Source organism: Thermobia domestica, chromosome 14, assembly GCF_964235325.1.
Source record: "Thermobia domestica chromosome 14, izTheDome1.hap1.1, whole genome shotgun sequence".
In the NCBI taxonomy this organism is placed as follows: Eukaryota; Metazoa; Arthropoda; class Insecta; order Zygentoma; family Lepismatidae; genus Thermobia; species Thermobia domestica.
In genome coordinates this window covers 126,002,565-126,028,269 of record NC_137467.1, presented here as the reverse complement: position 1 = coordinate 126,028,269, position 25,705 = coordinate 126,002,565, and the positions used below count along the sequence as shown (strand labels likewise).

Genomic DNA, 25,705 nt, shown 5'->3' with positions numbered 1-25,705 from the left:
ACCCGACCCTAACCGAGCGGACCCGATTGACCCTAGCCAACAACCCGACCCGAGCTGACCCGATTGATCCGACCCGACAACCCAATGCGAGTTTATCCGACCCGACCCGACCCGTTTGAGAGCCCTAGTTTAGACCAATAAATGCAATATTTTACTCCATTTTCTAGTTCCTTGATTCAACTTCTGGATACTATGATACTAACAATCGTGAAATTCATTCTGCAGTCATGCTCTGTTACTGCAAAAATCAACCGAAAGCATTATTGCCAGTATACACAAAACCGAACGTAATTTTGTTTTTTGCTTATATCTTTATTATTTATTATATATATATATATATATATATATATATATATATATATATATATATATATATATATATATATATATTGGAAATGTCTTCTTAGATGGATTGCTTTCTATTATCTCCACGACACTCATAATTGAATTTTACCCATAGACGTATGGAAAATGTAAAAAATGCGAAAAATCGTGAGTAACAGTATACGCGCTTTTTCTTTTTTCTTTTCTTTTTTTTTATGCATGTGGGTACATATTAAACTTAGATTTGCAGTCTGTTGTGTTAAATTTTAAGAATAACTGTTAGTTTATGGTATTGTATGGTTATGTGATGAAAGGTCCGTTGTTTTACATTTCTCTCTAAGTATGCGCGGTAGCTCAGTGGTAGAGCGTTCACTTCCGATGCTTCGGGTCCCTGGTTCGATCCCAGTTCGCGCCATGTAGACAAACACCGTGCTCGTGGGTTTCCTCGAGGTTCTATCGTTTCCTCCCACTTTCCTCATTCGCCTTATCATCACCGTCTTCTTTAGTTTAACCGGCATAAACATGAGTCGTAAAACTGAAAGATTTCTCTGTGAGTGAAGTTATCCTTTATCTTTACACTGCACACACAAAATACAAATAAATGAAAAATCATGTTACTGTCCAAGGAGTCCAACGTTTTTAGTAAGGTACGACAGATACAGTCGTCGAGGATACTGGTCCCGTGGATACTCGATAAGACAGCGTGGTTACTGGTCACTGTAATCATGATGAACTTTAATTTTCAGTGAGTCACAGCGCCTATGGATCACAGTGGGCCATGGTAGGTCGTTAGTTGCAATTTACCAAAGTAGATTAAGGATTACATTGAGATTCATAGGGTTACACAAGATCCATTATAAACTGCTCAAAATTGGGTCCACTTCATCAATACCCAATGATTCACTATTTCCTTAGCGTCAAGTTCAACATGGTGTATGCTTCAGGTTACAATAACGTATCAAGGTTACATAAAATATACATTTTTGAAATTCCTATGTTTCTGTTTTGAAAAATATGAAATATTTACCATCACATTTAGATGTTTCGTTTTTGTTGTCTAAAATTTCAGAAACAGCCTGCTATTATAAAATAAGTTGTACTTTCTTTGTAGCCGACATATAGATACAATCTTCACTACCCAGCAGTACATGGTATTTTTATTGTCTTCCTGTTCTTCCTAATGTAAACGTATTTCATGACAGGAAAACTGCATTCTATAACAATTGATATATAGCAGATAACGTCATCGATATCTTTGTAAATTTTTGAGATGGCCTTGCATGTGAAGTATTTCCTACTTTAAAGGAAATAAATCTAATAACAACATGCAACACACTGGGCACAACAGATATTACAACACAACTACACGTTTTTCTTTCTCACCTAATCAAAGGAGTCTACACGTATGATTGTATGATTGTATCATGTAATGCAAAATGTATTTTGCATACTTTTAACAATTTGTAGAGGTGCTACACGATTATAGACTTGGTAGCATGGAAAACACTCGTGAAGTATTATTAATTCTCATACTTATATATCTACGTGCTGTATTGAGTAAAAAGGAAGTAAGTACATTGTAAAAACACTAACAACAATAGGGACGACTTTGGTTAAGCAGGATCAGAATTGGGAATCAGATCTTAGACACGACCTCTGGTGAAAATGTAACTGTTACTATGCTTCTGAGGGTAGAAAGTACACTACATGTTGGGTTAGAATTTACTAGTTGAATGCCATTTTTATCTTGCATTTACTTGAAAGTATCGATCAATATCTTACGAATAAACATAGTTCGGAAACTGATGGCATATGGTCATTTATCTCGTCGTTTAAACGAGAGTTTGATGTCAGAACATTTAAGTTGCAAACTCCTTGTGAAATAGTCTGATGCAAAAATTCAATTTTATATACAGGGTGTCGAAAAATTTAATGGCGAGAAATGAAACCACATATTTCTGGCACCAAAACAAGAAAAAACAAGAAAGACAGCTTCAAATGTGAGGAGAAATGAACTTCACACTTGCCAGCAAAATAATGATAGGAGCTAGGAATGGGGTTCAGAAAGACTTAAAAATCATATCGGCTTGATATGTTAAAGGCATGTTACATAACTACGCCAGAGATTCTCCATACATCATATGGGGGTTCACCAGATGTGTGTACGATAAGGGTAATAAAACGGTGTAGTAAAGATGGAAACTATACAGCAAAAATTTGTTTTCCATGGCATGATTGTACGCACATGTACAATGGGTGTCAAAGCAAATACCACTTAGCATTGTTGCATAATCTCAGGAGGCAACGAAAAGAGGTACCGGTATGCCAGAGAGACATTTAAAAATAAAAATAATTGTAACTAATCGTGTCATGAAATGAAATAACATTCAGAATCCACAACGACGTACAGTATTTGTCATGAAGTATCTTACATAGAGTAGCGTGCTAATCGTCAATTTCGAATGCATTCCATCACTCCAGTATGTTGAGTAACGTCCACGCATCTTCCATGGAGGCTTTCTTAAATCGGGAAGTTTCTTTCCTTAAGTGTGAACTTCATTTCCGCCATATTCAAAGCTGTCTAGCTTCTCCCCTCTCCACTTCTGGACTGTATGTCATATAAACTTTATTCTTGTTTTGGTGCCAGGAATGTGTGGTTTCATTTTCCGCCATTACGTTCGAGGCATCCTGTATATGGGGTCGATAATTAATCTTCAAACGGCCATGCACACTTTAAAGTAATAGATAAATTAATGCGTGTAAAATTTGTAAGATGAATGTATTATATCGTAGTTTCTCAAGTTCAAGCACAGAAGTCAAAATTTAGTAAATAGTAAGTTTCTGGTATGGCGCCTAGATGTGAATCATTTATGAGAGATTGAATATAACCACATTAGATGGAGAAAATGATTTTAGATCATATTTACTTATATTAAATGCAAAATTTTACATGATGTCAATGACATCAACAAGGAGGCTATTGTTTGACATATCGCTTTCAGAACAGAAACAATCTTAATGCGATTTGTACTTGTTCATGCAAATTTATTTCAACTTTTTCAAAAATAAAATACGTTAATGGCAATTAATTTTTTCTTAATCTTCGATTTTAATATGGTAGAACCCATAACTATAAAGACATGATATCTTGTAACACAATTTTCGTAATATTATCAAAATATACACTAGCGGTTGCAAGTATTAATTTTCCAAATATCTACTCGCAAATTGATGTATTCGCTATATATTAACAGTTTTTGAAGTACAGGAAGTTACAAGTGTAAAATAGCAAATTGAAGAAAGGTAAAGGCGCGCAGTTAAGAATGGAACAAATGTTGAAGCAATTTAAGATGTATGAGACTCAAACCTTCGTCTCAAAACTTAAGGTAACTAGTGTTTGTACAAAGAGTGAAATAGATTGTGTAATTAAGTAAGGACAAAAATAATACTGAGAAATAAACAAAGGTGTTACCTTGTGAGATATTATCGGCATATTCCAGTAGCCATGAGCGCGCATGTAGGTAGTGCTACACAATTGACACGAATTTGTTAATTAATAAGTACAGTTTGAAGTATTGAATCACACATCTGACTTATTATTGTAACTATAAGTTATATAAAATATAGATAAGAGTCCTACGTCATGCGGATTCGACATATTAACACAAAAACTTTTCCACTTAACAAAATGAACTATCAAGAAACGTAAAATAAGATTATAGATTGAAGAATTATTTCCTTCAAAACAAGTAATATGAAAGAAATCACGTTTCCTTTTAATAATCCAAAAATTCACCACAATGCGTTTATTTCATAAAAAAGTAACACATATAATTTTTTTGACGGTCAGAAACATTGATTTCTGTGTGGGTCAGTGAAAATCACAACTCTGCGTGTTTGCCAAATGAATTACACATTATACATATAATTCCAGTATTTGGTAAATCAGGATTATCAATACACAATAATTCTTGTACTGTTTCTCAAAATCAACCGTTATTTTAAACGGCACAGTCAAAGAAAATAAAATAGAGAGAAAAATGAAGACAGAAAAGTAAAGAGAGGGAAAAAGTGTAATTTATCTTCTTAACGGAAACATATGTTTAAAAATTTGAATCCTTAAATATGCATGCACTACTTCTCTATGGAAATATACCTTAGAACAGTGTCAATGTTAGAGCTATGATTCTTCTTTACATTACTTTGCCAATGTCTATATAGATCATTTTGATATTAAAAACTAAAGATTCATAAAATGTATTTAGTCTTTGAATTCTCTTTGGTAGGGCCTCACAATGAGACGTATAAAGTTAGGTTGTTACTACGCTCGTCCGTTTTTACGTTATTTGAGTCAATTCTTTAACAACTTAACTAGTAATGGTGAAATTAACGGTAGTTATCTACATAGGTATAGCCCATATGCCATACATGTAAACAAATTTTTGAATTCCGTTCAAACTGTGTTTATCTTGGCAGAGTTTACTAATGGAGTTAACTCGTCAATGTATTAATGGATAACAATAGCTATCATTAACCCATACTTCATATATATTATCAGAATTTTCAATTCCTTTTCGTGCAACAACTAGTGCGATTACTTCGACAGAGTTTGTTTATTGAATCAATACTTTAATACATTAACGGAAAAAGACGACTTTAATCTTGACTATCTATACTCCATGTCCTTTATATGTAAGCAATTTCTCTTCAGTTCTGTTCTCTGCAATACATACCTAGAGCGATTATGTTCGCCGAGTTTCCTAATGGAGTCAATATCTTTATAATTTATAGATAATGTTCACCTTAACTGCAGCTACATATAGCAAATATCCCATAGAGCCCATACCCCGTAGAGTACACTCGCGACAACTCAACCGTACTGGAATCAGTAGAAAAGCAATGATCCAGTGAAACGAGCGCGCATGCCAGTGCCGACACGGTCGCTGCTCTGCTGTTCAAACTAAACGGTGTGTACTTACTGGACACTGGCGAGATGTCTCTTTTAGGAAGGTTTGGACAAGTTGACCACCTGTTATGACAGTGTTTGAACATTGATGGAAATTATGTCGAAAATTTTTTTTAAGGTATGCTCTCTTGTGTAAAAATAAATTTGGCTTTAACGAAACTGTATTAGTATTTCTTTTTCAAAGTGGTAATTAGTTTCCGGAGGAACCTCGTATTTAACAAACAATCTTCAGTTACTTAAGCCTAAAACAATGAAACATTGAGGATGTATAAGGATAAAAATGAGAAAAGTAAATATGGTAGGTACAAGAGGATGTAGTGTCCCTACAATCAAATATAATATAGCATACAATAGGAAATTGGGTTATTTAAGGACTGTAGTAACATCATGCATCAATGTTTCAAGAAATTGGTTTAAATGTGAAATATTTCTCTTTTTCCTTTTAAATGACAGTGAATTTTAATATCTTCAATTTACTGGTTACCTCTCCTTGCTTTTATTTTAAAAGTGAATTTGTCTTATATTTTAACTATATACTATAACTTGAAATTATATCATGAAATTTCTAAATTATAAACTACAGTATTACATTATCATGAAGAGATATTTAAATAGATTGGAGGGAGAAAAACAGGGAAATTATAAGTAATCATCCTCTACTTCAAACCAAGAAATAAAAGATACTTTCTCACTTAAGTTACTAGGCTGAGATATCAAATGCTTTAGGCATTCAACATCCTCAATACGTGAACTTTGTGAAATTAAATGTTGCATGATCTTCCAATATGTGGTAGTTCTTTTGCCCTTAGAGAGCATCATAAGTCAGTGAACTGATGATAACTTTTTCACTAATCGTGTTATCTCTGTAGGGTTGGGGCCCTTATGAATTCCAGATCATGAGTTATCTGGATTTCTTCCTGTGGAGTTTACTAAAAGACAAGATATAGTTAAATAAATACCATGCGTAACAGTATTTAAAAGACAATATATGTTATATGATTCCATATAGATTTTTGGCTAACTAGATTAATATATAACAGGAAAATGGTATGTTACAAGTAACGTTTTGTTGACATAGTCTATAATAAATTTCTAGTACTAAAACGCCTACGTAGACTGAGTGATTCTGTTCAAGTTGTTACAATTCTTATGAGTTACAATTTTTTTCTGAGTTACAATTGTTACAGTTTCTGAGTTACAATTTTTATGGGTTACAATTGTTACAATTTTTTTCTTCTAAAAATTGACTTAGTCTATTTAGATTCGATTTTCAGATAGAGGTCTACTAAATGGTAAAGCTTTACGTTTAAATGAGACAACTATTGAAAAAATCGAATGCAGTATTTGAACTTCGATATCTGATGATTTCTAGTAATATTAACTTACATTACAAGTAAATTTTCAGAGACAGATAATTGACCACATTAAAGTTAGTATATGACTAAAACTCCTTCAATTGCGGATATATCGTTACAAAAAGGTAAAGCAAAATTGGTACATCTCTAAAAGAATTGTTTGCAAGTTTCTTCATAATTACGAAAGGTTAACATTTCAGTCAAGGGAAGTTGGGTTACCAACTAAATAAATAAACATGACTAAAGAGCAGTGGACTTTCTAATGCTTTCCGATAAAAGGGAAAGTAATTCTACAAAAGGGACTTAAAGCATATTAGTAGTTATTTAATACAAAGTGGTAGATCACATTGCAAATAAACTAATATACAAAAAACAATACAATATATAAACCATAAATGCACGAGCAATATATAGAAAAGGAGACATTACAATATAAATAGTCTATAGAAAAAATGAAAATAAGTAAATTGCCCCAAATCACCATAAGAAATTTATTCGGTTAACAGATATGGCCATTTAAAAGATTATATGATTAGAATAAATAGACCTTTCAGAGTGCAGATCCCCTGATATACAGGCAAGGCAGACATTATTAAATGTGCAGACAATTGAAACTGCCAAACTTTTGGAAAATATTAATGTATTTTGCTACTCGAAACTTCCTGGCATTTAACTAGCTAATTGTATTATTTCTTTAAAGAAACATAAGCATAAAGTAAAGTATTATAATCTAAATTCTAACTAAGATATGGATAATGACGTACCTGCATAAATTTTGTAACTGATTGGATAGCTGGAGCGGTTCAAAGATCCTTTGACGTAGACTCCAAAAGCACAATGCTGAGAATAGAATACACTCTGTTAATTTGGCCATTACGGTTACACTTGTCGGCCTTTCAAACTCAATACTTAGCTGTTTATCCCTAGTTTTCTGCACGTAGGCACCTACCTTTAGAATTTGACCTGTATGTGATACTCTCCTGGCTGTTTTCAAAATAATTTTTCCTTGGCAAATAAAGTGAAGTGTATGTTTTCATTTGAACATATTATATTAAATAGAAAAGAGAAAAGTAAAATAACATATCAAAAGATACCGATGATGATTACATATACTCAAATACGAATGAAACATATATATATATATATATATATATATATATATATATATATATATATATATATATTCACTGATTTCACAATTTTCATTGCAAATTGCAAATTGCAAAGTCATTTTCACACCGTACTTTAATATTTACTTTTGTTGCACAAAATGATATTAAAAGGCGAAGTTAGCTATTTTATAAAAGAAAATGCGAGGAGCGATAGTGCACTCTTGAACGAATCTTATATCATTACCTTAACCACTACGTTTAATTTTGGTGGCAATGAACTTTCCAAGCCGATTGACAAATTTATCCTTTTCACTTATTCATATAAGCAAATAGGTTATCAGTATCACATGTGTATACCACGTGCGGGCGTTTGAGTTGCTTGGAGTGATATTTTGTTAATATTTGAACCGGAAGTTGTAGGAGATATCCACCACTTTGGATTGTGATGGAACTCTTAGAGATGGAATGTATCCTGGGAACGTTTAATAGGCTACAGAGAATTTCCTCTGTCTATCTACTACACTTTCCACTCCATAATGATCAACGTTAAATCTAGAAGATGTTTGTTTCGACTAATTCCAATTTAGATAGAGGGTGAGTATACAAGATGGTATATATGCTTAGGACACTAAATCTATTTTAAAAGACAAGGTTTCGCTATATCTTATCGTTTCTTTACTGTGTTGATCAATGTTGAAACCGAAGTTGTAGAAGATTATTATCACTTTTAATTTTTGTAGAGAGTTAAGGATGGAGTTAAAACATATTTTCGGGACGCTTAAAGGATGACAACAAACTGCTTCTCCTTAACGGCAGTTATCTATTGCCGTTTTTCTGTACAGAAATCAACGTTGAAACTGGAAGTGCTTGTGTTTTACTACCTTCGGTTTCATTGCCATCTCTATCTACGCACTTGATTTCCAGTTTTCGACCCTTTACATCTTAACTAGCATTGAAGATGATTCTTTAAGTAGCACCTGCAATCTTTTATCTCCGTGGCAGACGAACTCACATAGACTCACAGACAGATGTGGTAATCATATAAAGTGGCGTTAATAAACAAAATTTCGTTAAAAAGACATTTTAACTTATGTTAGCTAGTAAATAAAACTTGAATTGTTTTAATTCACCGTAAGCTTTTGAAAGAAGAAACAAGCATAATTTTATTCTCTGCCTTAGGAGAAACTTAAGTTTGACTTCAAGGAACTGAGACCTTGCGACGGTTATGAAAACTCTGATTTTGTCGTAAGGGACTGGGACTTATGGATGATTAACAGAACAACAGTTTCCGTCAACTGTACATTAGAGGTGAAAAAGGAAATTAGTGGTGTTATTCAGGTAATAAATTTCCATTTCCTGTGATTTTATTTTCTTAACATACATGTACCTAAATAAATATTTGGAAGAGATGCTGATAAATTTTGTCCCCAAGGTCATAAAAACATAGAAATCACAGAGCCAAATATGTAATATCAAACGAGAGTTTACATAATTCTCTACAAGCTTGTGTACTCACTTTACCACATAGTCGCCATTTATTGCTATACATTTAATGATAAACCAGTCGTTTCTTTTCGTCTGCACGACTCAGGATCATGTGAGTGTAACCAAAAGCAAACAACAGTCTCAACAGCTGCATTAGAGATGTAGTGTGTGCCCTTCAAATGTTCCTATAATTTTGAAAAAAAAAAAATAAATAAGAAAAGGTCACTATGAACAAGCTCGGGGCTGTAAGGTAGATGGAGTAACACAGTAAACTTCATGGTTTCCAGAGCCGCTGTAGTCATATGGTTTGTGTGTGGCCTTGCATTGTCATTGTTTAGGAGGACATCCACTCCCTGTCTAAAACTGTTGACGCGTGCCCTTAATCTTCTCAGTGTTGCAACATATGACTCAGTTTATACTTGTTCTGTTGAGCAAGAACTCAACAATGAACAACACCAGAACACTGTCAGAGCATCTTTCCTAGGATGGCACTGGTTTGGTTTTTTGGGTCTTGGAGAACCACTGTGGTGAAATTCCATGAATCGTCTTTTGTTTTCAGTGTCATAATGATAGGCATATGACTCATCACCTTTGAGAATTCTCTGCAGAAATACATTGCCTTCAGCCTTGCACCGCTGCAAAAGTTGTTGACAAATGTTTAAACTCTTCTGTTTAATTTTTTCTGTCAACAAAAGAGATACCCAACAGGCACAGACCTTGCGGTACGCCAAACGTTGAATAATGTGTGCCATCCTTTCAGGTGAAATGCCAAGGGTACTCGTATTGAACAGTTTCTGTTGTGTGATTCTTCATTCTGACTCATCAATTAACCACCAGTTGTTTGTGATGATCATACGTCACACTCAATGGTCTTCCTTATGGTTTTCATTGTCAGTGATCAGGTGCCTAGACCTGCGTCCTTGGCCTTTCGGACCCAATGCCTCAGTGTAATCACATCAATATATGCTGCACTATACACTTACACCATTCGACGATGAATGTCAATAGGTGGAACATCCTCGCTGTGAGAAACTATCGCTCCCCGTTGTTTCAACCGTGTATCCGAACATGCTGTCATGCTTATACCTGTAGCTTCCCAGAATACCGACCTCAAACACAAAGTCACACTGGCCTCAAACTTGAAACACCTCAAGATCACAGACGACCAATCACACTGCTGCCCCCAATCAACGCTTTCTGAAGGTATCTGAAAAAATAAAGAAAACAGGAGTTAAAAATTATTAGCATTTCTTCGTAATGTAACAATATTTCACATTTACTCTTCCTAAGACCACTTCACCATTTTTGACAGCTATTGGTATACTTCTGATTGTGAAATCTTTACTGCCTTTAGGAGAATAAGTTTGAAGAGAAACTATATCCTTACGAATTGCTTTTCAGTTCGGACAACTTTCAATGTATTTTTAACACAGTCAATATTAGGGTTTAGATTTCTGTGTTGGCATATATGGCAATTTAGTCGTCACATATATGTAGGATGGCGTCCCTCGGCAAGCACACTATCCGATGGAAGGGAAGGAAGGAAGCGGCCTGGGACCATTATGTTAGTTACCATCCCGGTATTTGCCTGGTCTGAATAAGGGAAACTCAGGGAAAACCTTACTCAAGATGGCTGGCCTGAGAAAGCTATTACAGTTTTTCTACCTAGTGTCCCCACTTTGAATTCGACCTGGACAGAGCGTCATAAGGGCGTGTATGCAGTACTAGTTCAAACTGGAGTCAAATGCCGCTGCAGCGGGACAGAAGATATACCAGGCCTTTGGTGAGGGTATCGTGACTACGCGGACAATGAACCGGTGATTTAACAATTTTAAGGACGGTGATGAATCACTCGAAGACGCACCACATGCCCAAAGACCAAAACATGTAATCTTCAGGCAGAAATTCACACGAACAGTGGCCAGACATGTCAGGAACTGGGACTACAATTCCGTGTGACAAAATGGACGTGGCTAGGATGATCTGGGACTCAATTCTACGCCTTGGATGGGAAATACTATTGCATCCGCCATATTCCCCGGACATTGGACGTCCGATTATCACCTGTTCCATTCCTTGGACAATCACCTTAGAGGACGCAAGTTCAAATCCTTAGTAGAGGTGCAAAAATGCACTTAATACATTCTTCGATTCACAACCCACCAAGTTCTAACGCGATGAAATCCATGGCCTTCCAGAACGTTGGCAGAAAATCGTCGATACTAATGAGTACTGTTTTTATCTTCCAGGTACGTCTTAGGTAACATATAGATGTTCGAAAGTGGTAGGTGAAAGGAGGCAGAAATGTCTTGGTTTCCTTTATAATAACAATTCAATGTGCGATAAAAACAAATATGAAATTTTGATTATTTTTTCTCATTCATCTGCTTTTCTGAGGTAGACCAATGTTAAGGTAAGGTCCGCAATTACGTTCATGGTTAAGCGTAACAACTAGTTTTATCCGTGTCTTAGGCTGATACATCTATATGAGATTTCCTGTATATTGTAGAACTTAATGAAATGCATATTCCTACATAAATCCAATATATAATTCTCAACTCTAAAATAATCCGAACTTAGCATTTTCACATTTTTCATTGATTCTTTAACATTACTTTCCTGCCATGGAATTACCTAACACGATACAGCACAATTGTTATAATATAATAACATGAATTTTCATATACAGTGAAACCTGTCTTTAGCGGAATCGAGCGGGACTTTCAAAAATTTCCGTTAAAGTCAGGTTTCCGCTTAATGGAGGTAGGCGTTTTCTTTAAATAAATATACTGTTTATAACGGACATAGTGAGAAAATACATTGCGGTTCGTACCTTGTTCAATTACAGTACTTCATTCTTTTACGAATTAACACATAAAAAACTTAAAATGAACACAAAATATGCTAAAAGAAATTAAAATGAACACATAATATACATCTTTATCCTAAACTCTTTTCCAACTTCATATTTTATTCTTTTTCTTCCTCCACCTCATCTTCTCCTTTCCGACTTTCTATGTGATTCTTGATTAAGACATCTATATTCGTTGTTCCTGCTTCAGTTTCCACATCGCTGTCAATATTGATGTAGCCCTAGGCACGCATTACACAATGTAGCTTCAGCTGAAATAATTCGTATTCGTACCCGAAAATAGTAAGGGGTGAATATGGGTAGTGGTTGGCGAAAGATTTAACAAAAGAACTACCCAGAAAGATTTAACAGAAGAACGAAGAATTTATCACATACAGTATAATGTATATCACAGATAGCTGGTTAAAAATAGAAAATAAAAATAGAAAATAGAAGTGGAGAGATTTTGTGAGGGAGGCATGCAACCTCCGGGTTCCATAGGCCATAAAGAGAGAGAGAGAGAGAGTATATGTGTGTACATGTATGTGTATCTCCTCTCACAGGATGTCTAAACGCTGTAGTCTGGAACTTAAAATTTTCCGTTAAAGGTTTATTTTGCTTTCCGTTGTCCGCATAACACAGTTTCCGCTTAATGAAGGAACTTTCACACGTTTTTTACTGGAAAATTTACGTGACCGTGAAATAGTTCCGTTTAAGACAGTTTTCCGTTTAATAAAGGGTCCGTTGAAAGCAGGTTTTACTGTATATGAATTAAACTTTTGAAAATGGTCTCAGGAAAGCACAAAATGCATATTTCATTGCTGTTATTTTGCATGAATTAGCAACGAAAGAACAATACTCCGTGGTATAAAAGTCGGATTTGTAAGCTAAGTGGAAAATACAATAATAATAATAATAATAATAATAATAATAATAATAATAATAATAATAATAATAATAATAATAATAATAATAATAATAATAATAATAATAAACACCAAAGTCGTTCGTTAGAACCGTTGGTTAGAGTTGACAGATCATTAGAAGAAAACAATGCTTCATAATAACGTAAACTATGCACTTTATGCCAAAGAAACATCTGCATCAGGATATAACAAATTTGACTACTTTCTAGATCAGATTGATCCACATTGTAATGAGCAAAGCCATGGCAAGCTGCTGTAGATTACGTTAACTGTCGAATGAAAAACACACTAAATTACAGTATTTGTAATATAATAATAATAATAATAATAATAATAATAATAATAATAATAATAATAATAAAATAAAAATGATGGAAAGAGTATCTATGGCATTATTTTCTGATAAACTTTGTACCTGTTTATGGTTCATGTAGCAATATTAAAAATAATTTGTCTAAAAATTTATTATATGAACTTTATGATTGTGAACATACAAAAAAAAATGTTGTTCTACAAAAAATAGTAATGAAAAAAGAACAATCATTTAAACGATTGGCATATATATTTAAACAATTGGACACCCAAAATCTGCAATCACGACAGTCGCTCAGTACACCTTAAACACTGTGAAAGCGATACAAAATTAAATGCAGAAGTGCAACGGGGACTACGAAGCCGTGGCTGCCAGAAAACCGCACAGAAGACGGTCTGATAGCAGCCGCACACACGAATTCGAGGAACCTGCAAATGGGCATATGGAGCTTTTATCCACCGTTGTGAAGTCTTGAGTGGAAAGAGTGGCTGCTGGACGACCCTACTTGTGGCAGCAAAACTCTGCTCCCTGCCATACTGCTGGGAAGACCCTGAAGTGGTTGTCTGACAATTTTTATGACTTCACCAATCCCGACATCTGGTCTCCGAACTCCCCTGATTGCAATCCTATGGATTATTATGTGTGGGACGTGGTACGTCAACTAAGCAACCGCACTGCCTGCACCACGAAGACCCAGCTGATCGATCGGATTCAACAGGCATTTGCAGCTCTCCATGAAGGCTGCCTGCTCGAGACTTCGGAACCGCCTTGAGGCTGTTGTGCACGCGAACGGTGTTTTTTTTTTTTTTTTTATTAGTGATTTTGCTTTGTCTGGTTCTTCTTGTTATGTAGAATTTCCATGAGGTCAATACAATTTGGTTTGAAGAAGCTATTCTCTGTTTATTACTTCCATCCACAAGTGTCAAATTTATCCCGAACACCTTATATATATATATATATATATATATATATATATATATATATATATATATATATATATATATATATATATATATATATATATATATATATATATATTTACATCACCTAATGCTTATGGCAACAAATACTATTCGAAGCTTTCTTGCACCCACTGGAAAACGTGAAGTATATTAATATTTATTTGCATATATTGTTATTGTAGACTGTTCCCATAATGCCCACCGACTTCGATTTTACAAAATTTGAGAAATAAATTTCACTTTTTATTTAGTGGTCAATTTGAAGGCATTTTGTTATACTACCATTAAGAAACCCATATACATCATATTACGAATCAATCATTATGGAACAATCTCATGTGTGACACGCAGCAGTGGTACCAATCTTTGAAAGTTTCATTTACAACTTTTTTTCCTTTTTCTTTTTTAACTGATTTTGTGAGTAATGGTGCATTCAGTATAAAGGTACAACAAGATATTCTCTCTCTCTCTCTCTCTCTCTCTCTCTGTGTGTGTGTGTGTGTGTTTGTTTGTTTCTAGTTTCCGGCGTAAGCGTGTGGATACTACCAGGTATACTTTCGTGTGTACAAATGCTAGTGTGTGCGGGTGTGGCGCGGGGATCGCGTAGTGGAACTTATCAATATTAGTACGTACATACAAACGGCTGTTACTTCACACGATAACTTTGGACGAATGCGAATTTTTATATTCTGCTTTTTGCAATAAATAAGTAGAGTGATTCCTCTCGAGGGAGTTCCCCTAAATGGTAGCCCCTACCATGTCCAATTGAATCACAAATTGCCGCAATCTTTTGTACATTGTTTGTACAGAAATGTGCAGGCCAAATTTTCGTTTGTACACTATTAGGGGCGCAGCCAGAACGAAAACAAGTTGGGGCTGTTTAACTGGTAGCCCCCCCACCAACATGTTCTATTCAATCACTAATTATCGCAATCGTTTGTACTTCGTTTGTACAGAAAAGTGCAGGCGAAATTTTCGTTTGTACACAATTAGGGGCGCCGCCAGAACAGAAAAAAATGGGGGCTGTCTAAGTGGTAGCCCCCCCCTTTGTCCAATTGAATCACAAATTGTCGCAATTGTTTGTACTTCGTTTGTACAGAAATGTGCAGGCGAAATGTATGTTCGCACGCAATTAGGGGCACCGCCAGAACGAAAACAAATTGGGGGCTGTCTAAGTGGTAGCCCCCGACCATGTCCTATTCAATCACAAATTGTCACAATCGTTTGTACTTCGTTTGTTCAGAAATGTGCACGCGAAATTTTCGTTTGTACATAATTAAGGGCGCCGCTAGAACAGAAAAAATGGGGGCTGTCTAAGTGGTAGCCCCCCACCATGTCCAATTCAATCACAAGTTGTCGCATTCGTTTGTGCATCGTTTGTACAGAAATGTGCAGGCGAAATGTTGGTTTGAACAAACTTAGGGGCGCCGCCAGAACGAAAACAAAGTGGGGAGCTGTCTGAGTGGTAGCTCCCCCCACGATGTCCAATTGAATCACAAAGTATCGCAATCGTTTGTACATTGTTTGTACAGAAATGTGCAGGCCAAATTTTCGTTTGTACACTATTAGGGGCGACGCCAGAACGAAATCAAATTGGGGGCTGTCTAGCTGGTAGCCCCCCACCAACATGTTCTATTCAATCACAAATTATCGCAATCGTTTCTACTTCGTGTGTACAGAAATGTGCAGGCAAAATTTTCGTTTGTACACAATTAGGGGCGCCGCCAGAACAGAAAAAAAGGGGGCTGTCTAAGTGGTAACCCCCCAACCATGTCCAATTCAATCACAAATTATCGCAATCGTTTGTACTTCGTTTGTACAGAAACGGGCAGGCAAAATGTTTGTTTGTACACAATTAGGGGCGCCGCCAGAACGAAAACAAAGTGGTGGCTGTCTAAGTGGTAGCCCCCGACCATGTCCAATTCAATCACAAATAGTCGCATTCGTCTGTACATCGTTTGTACATAAATGTGCAGGCGAAATGTTTGTTTGTACACAATTAGGGACGCCGCCAGAACGAAAACAAAGTAGGGTGCTTTCTAAGTAATTCCTCCCCACCATGTCCAATTGAATCACAAATTGTCGGAATCGTTTGTACTTCGTTTGTACAGAAACGAGCAGGCGAAATGTTTGTTTGTACACAATTAGGGGCGCCGCCAGAACGAAAACTAAGTGGGGCTGTCTAAGTGGTAGCCCCCGACCATGTCCAATTCAATCACAAATTGTCGCAATCGTTTGTACGTCGTTTTTACAGAAATGTTCAGGCAAAATTTTCGTTTGTACACAATTAGGGGCGCCGCCAGAACGAAAACAAACTGGAGGCTCTATAAGTGGTAGCTTCCCACCAACATGTCCAATTGAATCACAAATTGTCGCAATCGTTTGTACTTCGTTTGTATAGAAATGTGCAGGCGAAATGTTTGTTTGTACACAATTAAAGGCGCCGCCAGAACAAACAAAAAGTGGGGGCTGTCTAAGTGGTAGCCCCCGACCATGTCCAATTCAATCACAAATTGTCGCAATCGTTTGTACGTAGTTTGTACAGAAATGTGCAGGCGAAATTTTCTTTTGTACACAATTAGAGGCGACGGCAGAAATAAATTAATGTGTGGTCTGTCTAAATGGTAGCCCCTCCATCATGTCCAATTCAATCACAAATTTTCGTAATCGTTTGTACATCGTTTGTACAGAAATATACATGCGTAATTTTCGTTTGTACACAAATAATGGCGCCGCCAGAAGGAAAACAAAGTTGCGCTGTCTAAATGGTAGCCCCCACCATATCCAATTCAATCACAAATTATATCAATCGCTTGTACATCATTTCCACAGAAATGTGCAGGCGAAATTTTCGTTTGTACTCTATTAGGGGCGCCGCCAGAACGAAAACAATGTGAGGGACTGTATAAATGGTAGAAGCATTAAAAAAATGTGTCACATTTATGGAGTATTTTTCTAACAGGACTTTGTTCACACTATTGTGTGGTTTGGTATGTTCACACTATCGTGTGATTCACTATATTGATCTTATGCTAACGATGATGGAATTAAATGTTTTTTTGTTTTTTTTATATTTATATTTATACTTACAATCATTATTGCTGAGTTAGTTTATTAAACTCGGCTCTTATTATAAACTTATTCATTATTTCTTACGTGAACTGAATCCTTATGAGAAAAATTTATTTTTTTCTTTCCATCTTGCGGAGAAACCGTTATTCTCATCTCGTACAGGAAATTGATAAGTGGAAGATATAACAAATTCACAAAGTAGACTGTTAAAGGGAAAATTATAACACAGTATTTTGTTTTATTTGATCATCTTCATTAAACTCATTTTGCAGAAACTATAGAATGCATGGTGAAGTATTTTGGTGCATTCAGCATTCTGATTTACGAGTAGAGTTGCTAACTGGCCGGTATTTGCTGTGATTTTGATTAAGGCCGGTGACCGGTACAAACTTCTTATTAGACCCCTACTGACCGGTATTTTGGAATCTGCAATCCAGAATATAACATTGAACATCGAAATTTTTCAACAGTGCCTTTACAAACACAAATTTCCGTTGTATTATACATTATCGATATTTTTTTAATGTATGGCAGTTTTTTATTTATTTAACATAACAAATTTGATAACACTTATATTTTATTGTAAAAGAATTTTATTCATTTATTGAGAGTAGAAAATGACTTTTTAAAGCAATTTCCTTTGTTTGAAGTGAAGTTTATAGAGTAAATTTCATAAAACAACAGACAAATTCTGACCAAAGCATATATTAACTAATAAATAATACTATTTATTAGTTAATATATGCTTTGGTCAGAATTTGTCTGTTATTTTATAAAATAAGTTCCAAAGCTAGAATGAGTGGCATTCAGTAAATTTCATTTTATGAATCAGCTATTGTTACATAAAGATTGATATCCAGTATTATTCATCTGTTTCGATAATTTTAAACAAGTGGCAATTGCTGGTAAATACAATAACGATCAATACAGTCTTCAGTTTCTCATTTGTACAGAGAATTTTGAGGGTGTGCCGGTAAATTTGTTTTCCTGAGTTGGCAACCTATTTACGAGGTTTTGTTTCAACTCTGCTACATAGTGGCTCCGTACTGACACTCCGCATGCAAATAAGTATGTAAGGCTACCATACGCCCCGATTTCTTAAAATTTGTCCCGGTGTGCAGAAATTTTCCTTCTTGTCCTGTTTTTTTCTTTATTATTATTATTAATTACATATCAAAATTTCTGAAAAGATAATAAAATCGACTTATTCCTTTTGCTTTCAATTCCGACAATACTATAGGAACAATTTCATTCTAATCTTTATTATTATTCCAATCCCTGCTTCCCCGGATATAACATGCTATGTTTAAATCCTCCTAAGTAGCACTCTTATCAGTAAAAGTAAGAATGTATACCCCGAGGTGGCAACAAATTCTTGTGACGTTGCAGACCAGCCCCGAAAACACATTTTTTTCTGCTTCAGAAAAACAATTATGCAAATTGCTTTCTTTTAGTTCGCATTTTAGGTTAACAAAAATAAATCAGCCTATTGAAATTTTGAAACAACTTCATAAATCTGGATATTTTTCTTTATAGACATGTAGAGCATGTAAAGGTGGTATGCGTAATAATATTGAAAATATAATTTTTGCCTAAATATTGTATGTTCACTGATTGCGTTTATATTGTATAACAGCTTCTAGCTTCTATAATAATTTTTAGCACTGTTGATTAAGTATGGACTATATTAATACATTAAGTTGTATAACTAGTGCGATACTGTAGTAAAATTCGAAAGATAAAATTAATACAAAATGCAATATTTACTACTAATTTGTAAGATGTCCCGTTTTTTCTGTTTTCAAAAAGTATGGTAGACTTAAAGTATGCTAAACCATACAAAATAAATTGTACTGTAAATTGTACCCCTCTGATAGTGCTCTCAAACGGGTCGGGTTACGGGTCGGATTGTCGGGTCGGGTCACTCGGGTCGGGTCGTCACATTCTTCACTTATTTTCTATACGGAATACTATAAAGAGCTTTGTTGTAGAATTCAATTCGAAGTTGGTGAATGAATGATAAATGTGACTAATTGAAGGTGAAATAGTAATAAAATTTTAATTTTACCCTATATTAACTAATTGGCATTGTAATTGTAATTAATATTAATACTGACTTTTTTCCTATCTGCGTTTCTATGTCAAGTTAAATGTCACATTAAGTGAAATTGAAAGGAAATATCTAGTTAACGTCCCACGTTATGCACCAACGCTAAGAGAGACAGTGATGATGAGAAATAATTGAAGTGGTTGAATGCAGAAAGTGGGAGGAAATGGGAGAACACCGAGAAAACCCATGCACATGGTGTTTGTCCACCAGAAAACTTACTTGGTACGAGCTGGAATCAATACCCATGGACCTTCGGGTCATACATCTGCCTTTGGGCAGGACACATTATTATTATTATTATTATTATTATTATTATTATTATTATTATTATTATTATTATTATTATTATAGCTTTAAGAGTGCCCAAGAAAGTTCCGCCGCCTTTTCACCAACACCTTCGACCATTGGTATGTAACCTAAGACGTACCTGGAATATCAAAAATCGTCTCCATCGGCCTCGACGGCCTTCTGAAAACGTTCTGGAAGGCCATGGATTCCATCGCAGTCGAACTTGGTGGGACGAAGGTATCAAGTGAAGAAGGTATCAAGTGCATATTGAACCTCTACTAGCGATTTGAATTGGCGTTCTCTAAGGTGATTGTCCAAGGAATGGAACAGGTGATAATCGGACGGTACAATGTCTGTGGAGTATGGCGGATCCAATAGTGTTTTCCATCCAAGGCGTAGAATGATGTACTGGGTCATTTTAGCCACGTGGGGCTTAGCGTTGCCTTGTAACAAGAGGACCCCTTTGCTATTCAGAACTGCTGGATCCAGACAGTGCACAGTGACAGTACACAGTTGCATTGATGATCTGACCAGCTGGTAGTAGTTCCCGATGGACGATGCCTCGAGCAGTCCACAAAATGCACAGGAGAACCTTATTCTGGCGTAGTGCTGGCTGGCTTGGGCTGTTTTTGAACCGGTTCATGGGATGCTAACCAACAATGACGGCGCCGTGGAGCTTCGTACAGGACCCACTTCCCATCACATGTCAACACCCTGTCCAGAAATTGCTCCTTCCTCAGACGAGACACCAAAGAAACACAGGTGTCTGCTCGCGTTGCTTTCTGGCTCCAAGTCAAATCATGTAGGTCCTATCAACCCAACTTGCAGTGCTTCCCAAGTTGATGGTGGTGGTGCCGAATGGTTTCTCCACTTACACTGAAATGTAGTACCAGTTCCTCACATGTCTGTCTTCGCCTCAATTGCTCCCTGAAGATCTTTATTTTGAACATCTGTTTGTCTTCCGGCACGTGGTGCGTCTTCGAGTGTTTTGTCACCGTCCTTAAACCGTCATACCACTACACTCTCCGCGTAGTCACGACACCCTCACCAAAGGCCTGTCATATCTTCCGCCCCGCGGAGCAGCAATTTGAACTCGTACAGCAAACAAGCCCTTATGACGCTCTGTGAAGGCTCCATGTTCACTCAGTCCTTACGCACGTTCACGGTGTATCTGAACAGCCACAACCAAGTAGTATGTTGGATATACTTACTAGTGTTGCTCACGAGACCTGGTTTGGGGCATTCTCGTTTCGAAAATGTGTCGTGAAGGTAGTCTCGTCTGGAAAAGTGCATATGTTTCTATTGAAAGAGCTCTGTCTCATCTCGTACCCCTTCATGAAAATTCTGTCTCGTCTCGTCTCGTCCAACAACTGACCTTCACCTTATATCCATTCGCATTCAACTCACGGTGTGAGGGCCAATTGAACACAGACTTCCACAAAGAGACAGAACTTTCTTGGTCACCTTCAGATTATTATTATTATTATTATTATTATTATTATTATTATTATTATTATTATTATTATTATTATTGCTGGGGTAGTGATTTGACTTTCTCCGCAATAAAATACTTGCTAATTTTATATAACGTTGCAAATATCTTCTAGATAAATTAATCAAGAAAAAATAAAAGGTAATTTCCTACAGAATGATATTTCAGTGCAATTAGTTCCTTATGATTCTATCAGACAGCAACGCTGTTTTTAAATAGAAAAATCGGAATGTTAACGTGATGAAATTGTTGTTTGTTACACAGCAAAAAATATTAAAAGAAGTTCTATATACATTCCTTACTAGAAAATAATGTTGTCTTCAGAACTTTTATTCTTTTAGTCTTCAGAACTTGTCTTCAGAACTCAGTCAAATTTTATTTTGACTTTCGAACTTGATTGCCTAAATTTTAACCTTGGAAATTTGGATGTGGAGTAAAATAAAGAAGGTTAGCAGGGTAGAGAGGAAAACGAATTAGGAAATGCTGAAAAAATGCAAGAGACGAGAGCAATATTAGACGATATAAAGAAGCGAAAAATGGACGGATCACAAGTTTCGATCTTGCTAAGGGATTGCATTCTGAGAGATGTAGTAAAGGGGGTGATATCAGGAGAGCGAGAGTGTGTAAGAAGGTTGGAATTGATAGATTGTAATAAGGAGGGTGGTACTTTATGTTGGGTTGCGAGGCAGATATTAGCGGGAAATCGCAAAAATGGAAGCTTCTTACCTAGTTCACGGAAACTGGCCTGTCATTAATGGCAGAACACTGAGGAGGAGGATAATTATACTACAAATAAAAAAAGCCGAAACAATGGTTTATTCATAAGAATTGGTCAGCATTTTTTTTTCTGGTGGCAGTTTTGCAAGGTTCTAGCTCTCTCAAACTGGTTATATTGTAAGGTCAAGTCACTCGGGTCGGTTGTCGGGTTAGGTCACCTCGGGTTGGTTCACTCGGGTCACTTTGGGTCGGGCCAATCGGGTCAGCTCGGGTCGGGTTGTCGGGTCGGGTCAGTCAATTTGGGTCACGGGTGGGGTCGGGTTTGTCTTCAACTCATATAATTTCCACGAAAATTACAATATACCACGGTTTATACCTCATTGGACTTCCAATAAAACATTTTCAATGATGTGTACACCATGTCACCATTTTTGTATGAGGGAATGTCTAGAGGGAATTTGTGGGAATTTGATGGAGTGTAAATTCCTGTGTGTGTGTGTGTGTGTGTGTGTGATACCTTACAGGATACAAGGAGTCGAGGAAGTGTGTAAATAAACCGGACAATTTCTGTTATGTATGTGGGGAGCTGATATTTAAATCACAACGTCGATGTTTTACTCCACTTGTGAGGAAGTGTTATCAGTTATATTTTGGTTGCTGTGTAGGAGACCAGGATAAGAACTGGGTTCCTCACTACATTTGTTGTACTTGCGTGAAACGTCTGACTGGGTGGGCAAATGGTGGACGAAACATGAACTTCGCAGTACCGATGATCTGGAGGGAACCAAAAGATCATTCTTCAGACTGCTACTTTTGTATGACACAGATAAAAGAAATAAGCAGTAAATCTAACCACACAGTACAGTACCCTAATTTGCATCAGCAATTAGGCCAGTTCCACACAGTGCAGAATTACCTGTACCAGTACCTCCTCCTCATCTTACGGTAAATGAGGATTACGTACTTGAGGCAACTATTGAAGTTCCAAATGAAGATGATGATCCTACTTATGTAGGAAGCACATCTACATTGGATTCCCATCTGATAACTCCGGGTGAACTAAATGACCTCGTACGGGATTTAAAACTCTCCAAGACACAGACAGAACTTCTTGATTCTAAACTTAAGGCTGGAATCTGCTCCATCGTGACACTAAAGTGTGTATTTTTCGAAACCTTCATACAGAGTTTCAAAATTATTATTCTCTAGAAAATGATTTAGTGTATTGTAATAATGTCTGTGCTGTGATGGATACACTTGGACATGCACATATAAGTACAGAGTGGAGATTGCTTATTGACTCTTCGAAAACTAGTTTTAAGGCTGTCCTTTTGCACAATAGCAACAAATTTCCTTCAGTGCCTTTGGCTTATGCAACTAATATGAAGGAAACCTATGAAAACATCGAAATAGTGTTAGAAAAAATTCAGTATGAGAAATACAAGTGGACCGTTTGCTGTGATTTACAAGTCATTTCTTTGTTAATGGGTTTGTAGCTTGGTTATACGAAATATTGTTGTTTCCTCTGCGAATGGGACAGCAGGAACAAAGCGGAACATTACATCAAGAAGGAATGGCCAACGCATGTATTAACTCCTGGACAGAAAAATGCTGTTTATTCCTCACTGGTGAGCCCTGATTAGATAATTCTACCTCCTCTTCACATAAAGTTGGGGCTCTTCAAAAACTTTGTTAGGGCAATGGACAAAAGTAATGCAGGATCTTGTTACATCAAGGAAAAATTCCTCGAGTTAGTGACGCTAGGGATTTTTGTAGACCTCCAAATAAGATGATTGATTCGTGACCAAAAATTTGAGGATCTCTTAACTCTGCTTGAGAAAGCAGCTTGGTATCCATTTAAATGTTTAACAGAGAATTTTTTAGGAAACAAGAAAGCCCCAAATTACCGTGAAATTGTGAGTGATTTCCGGCAATCATTCAATGAAATGGGTTGCAACATGTCCCTTAAAGTTCACTTTCTAGACTCCCACCTGCATTTCTTTCCTGAAAAGCTTGGTGCTGTTAGTGATGAGTATGGGGAACATTTTCATCAGGACATTTCCTCCATGGAGAAGAGGTACCATTGACAGTGAAGTTCAAAAATGCTAGCTGATTACTGTTGGATACTTAAAAGAGATGTTCCAGAAACCAAACACAGAAGAAAGTCGACAACTAAAACATATTAGTTGAGGTAAGTAAGCAGTGGCGGCGATTGGATGTTAAAAGTGGGGGGGCAAGATATTATCTGAATATTTGTATATCAGTGTTAGTTTTCCTGGTTGTTTCTAACAATTTGTCTGGCGAAAGGTTGTATAACTAATAGGATACTATCTTTTTCAGTCAAAATACCGTATATCGTGTTTCATATTTAATAAAGTAAATTCACAAGAGCAACGCGCATTAGGTACTAAACCTTCATTCCTTGCTCATGAACATCATTAAATTCTGTCTGGAAAATTGTGTGATCAGATTACCTAATAACATATTTGCAAAACAAATAAATAGAAAGGATAATATTAATCATACTAAGGAATAATGAGGCTTGTTTTGTAGAAGTTATATTGAAACTGGGGATTAATAAACAACTTACATTTTTAGTTCCACACTTGCCATTAAATGTGTCATTACTTTTAGAAAATGAAAGACAGTAAATACTACAAGCATATGCTACGACACAATTGTAATATTAATTTCTTTGAATTGCAATTAAAACGCAATTCCTGCAGCTGTCTTAACTCCACGGGAAGACAAATAACCAATACCCACTTACGCAACGACAAATATTATATGGTACAACTTTTTCTATGAACCAGTAATATATGCAAAAACTTTCCATTTCCAAATTAAACTATATACATTAACCAGTTTAGATTATGGCTCTATAAAGGTAAATTATTGAATTTCAGTCAATCAGCTACAGCATCATCCCTATTTATCCTAGGATCATGGTTAGTACCTCATTCTCTTCAGAATAGAACAACCTTTCAAACGGTTCCATTTACGTTTTCCTATCATGTCCCTAAGGCGGGAAATTTTCAGGGAAACATGAATTTTTCTTATTTTTTTCAAACTTTGATCCCCTCTGAACCCACTATGTTAACACACAGATCTCAAAATCAACTGAAAAATAAGAAAGGGGTGTACTAAATGTGTATATATAAAAAAACTTCTATCTTGAAACTTAAGTGCGGGAAAATGTTTACCAATGAGCTAAGAACATTCCCACAATGCCCCAGATGTAATATAAAATTTTCCTGAGACATCCCTATTTATCCTAGGATCATTGTACGTACATCATTCCCTTCAAAATAGAACATACTTTTAAACGGTACCACTCACATGTCTCCATCTTGTACCTGAGGTTGGAAAATCATGAAAAAATGGATTATTTGTTTAAAAAATATTTCTTCTTTGTACTTTTTTGCCCCTCTCTACCCCCTGTTTTAACACAGAGATCTAAAACAAATCTGAAAAATACTAAAGGGTGTAGTAAATGTGTGTGCAAAATTTCAATCTTCTAGGTAGAAAAGTAAGCCCGCAAAAAGTAATAAAATAATCATAACAAAAAATGTTTTTTTAAGTTTTGACGTAATCACACTACATCTCGACGCAGAAAGGCGTGAAAACGTATGTAAGGTGTTTTACAATGCCTCCAGTCTATATATCTCTATAATACTCCAGATTTTAGTATAAGAAAAGATCTCAGGTAAAAATTCCCTGAGACATCTCTAT

General features: G+C 36.0%; 2 long non-coding RNA genes across 2 annotated transcripts in view; one reads left to right on the top strand and one right to left on the bottom strand.

Annotated features, from left to right (window-relative positions):
- The window catches only part of LOC145670714 (uncharacterized), a 110,294-nt gene that overhangs the window by 57,507 nt on the left and 27,082 nt on the right, over window positions 1-25,705 (top strand). The window lies entirely within an intron of this gene.
- Window positions 9,360-25,705, bottom strand: part of LOC145670713 (uncharacterized) — a 36,557-nt gene continuing 20,211 nt past the window's right edge. Inside the window, exon 2 of the long non-coding RNA XR_014128388.1 lies at window positions 9,360-10,449. This is a non-coding gene — a long non-coding RNA (uncharacterized LOC145670713). The remainder of the gene's footprint in view (window positions 10,450-25,705) is intronic.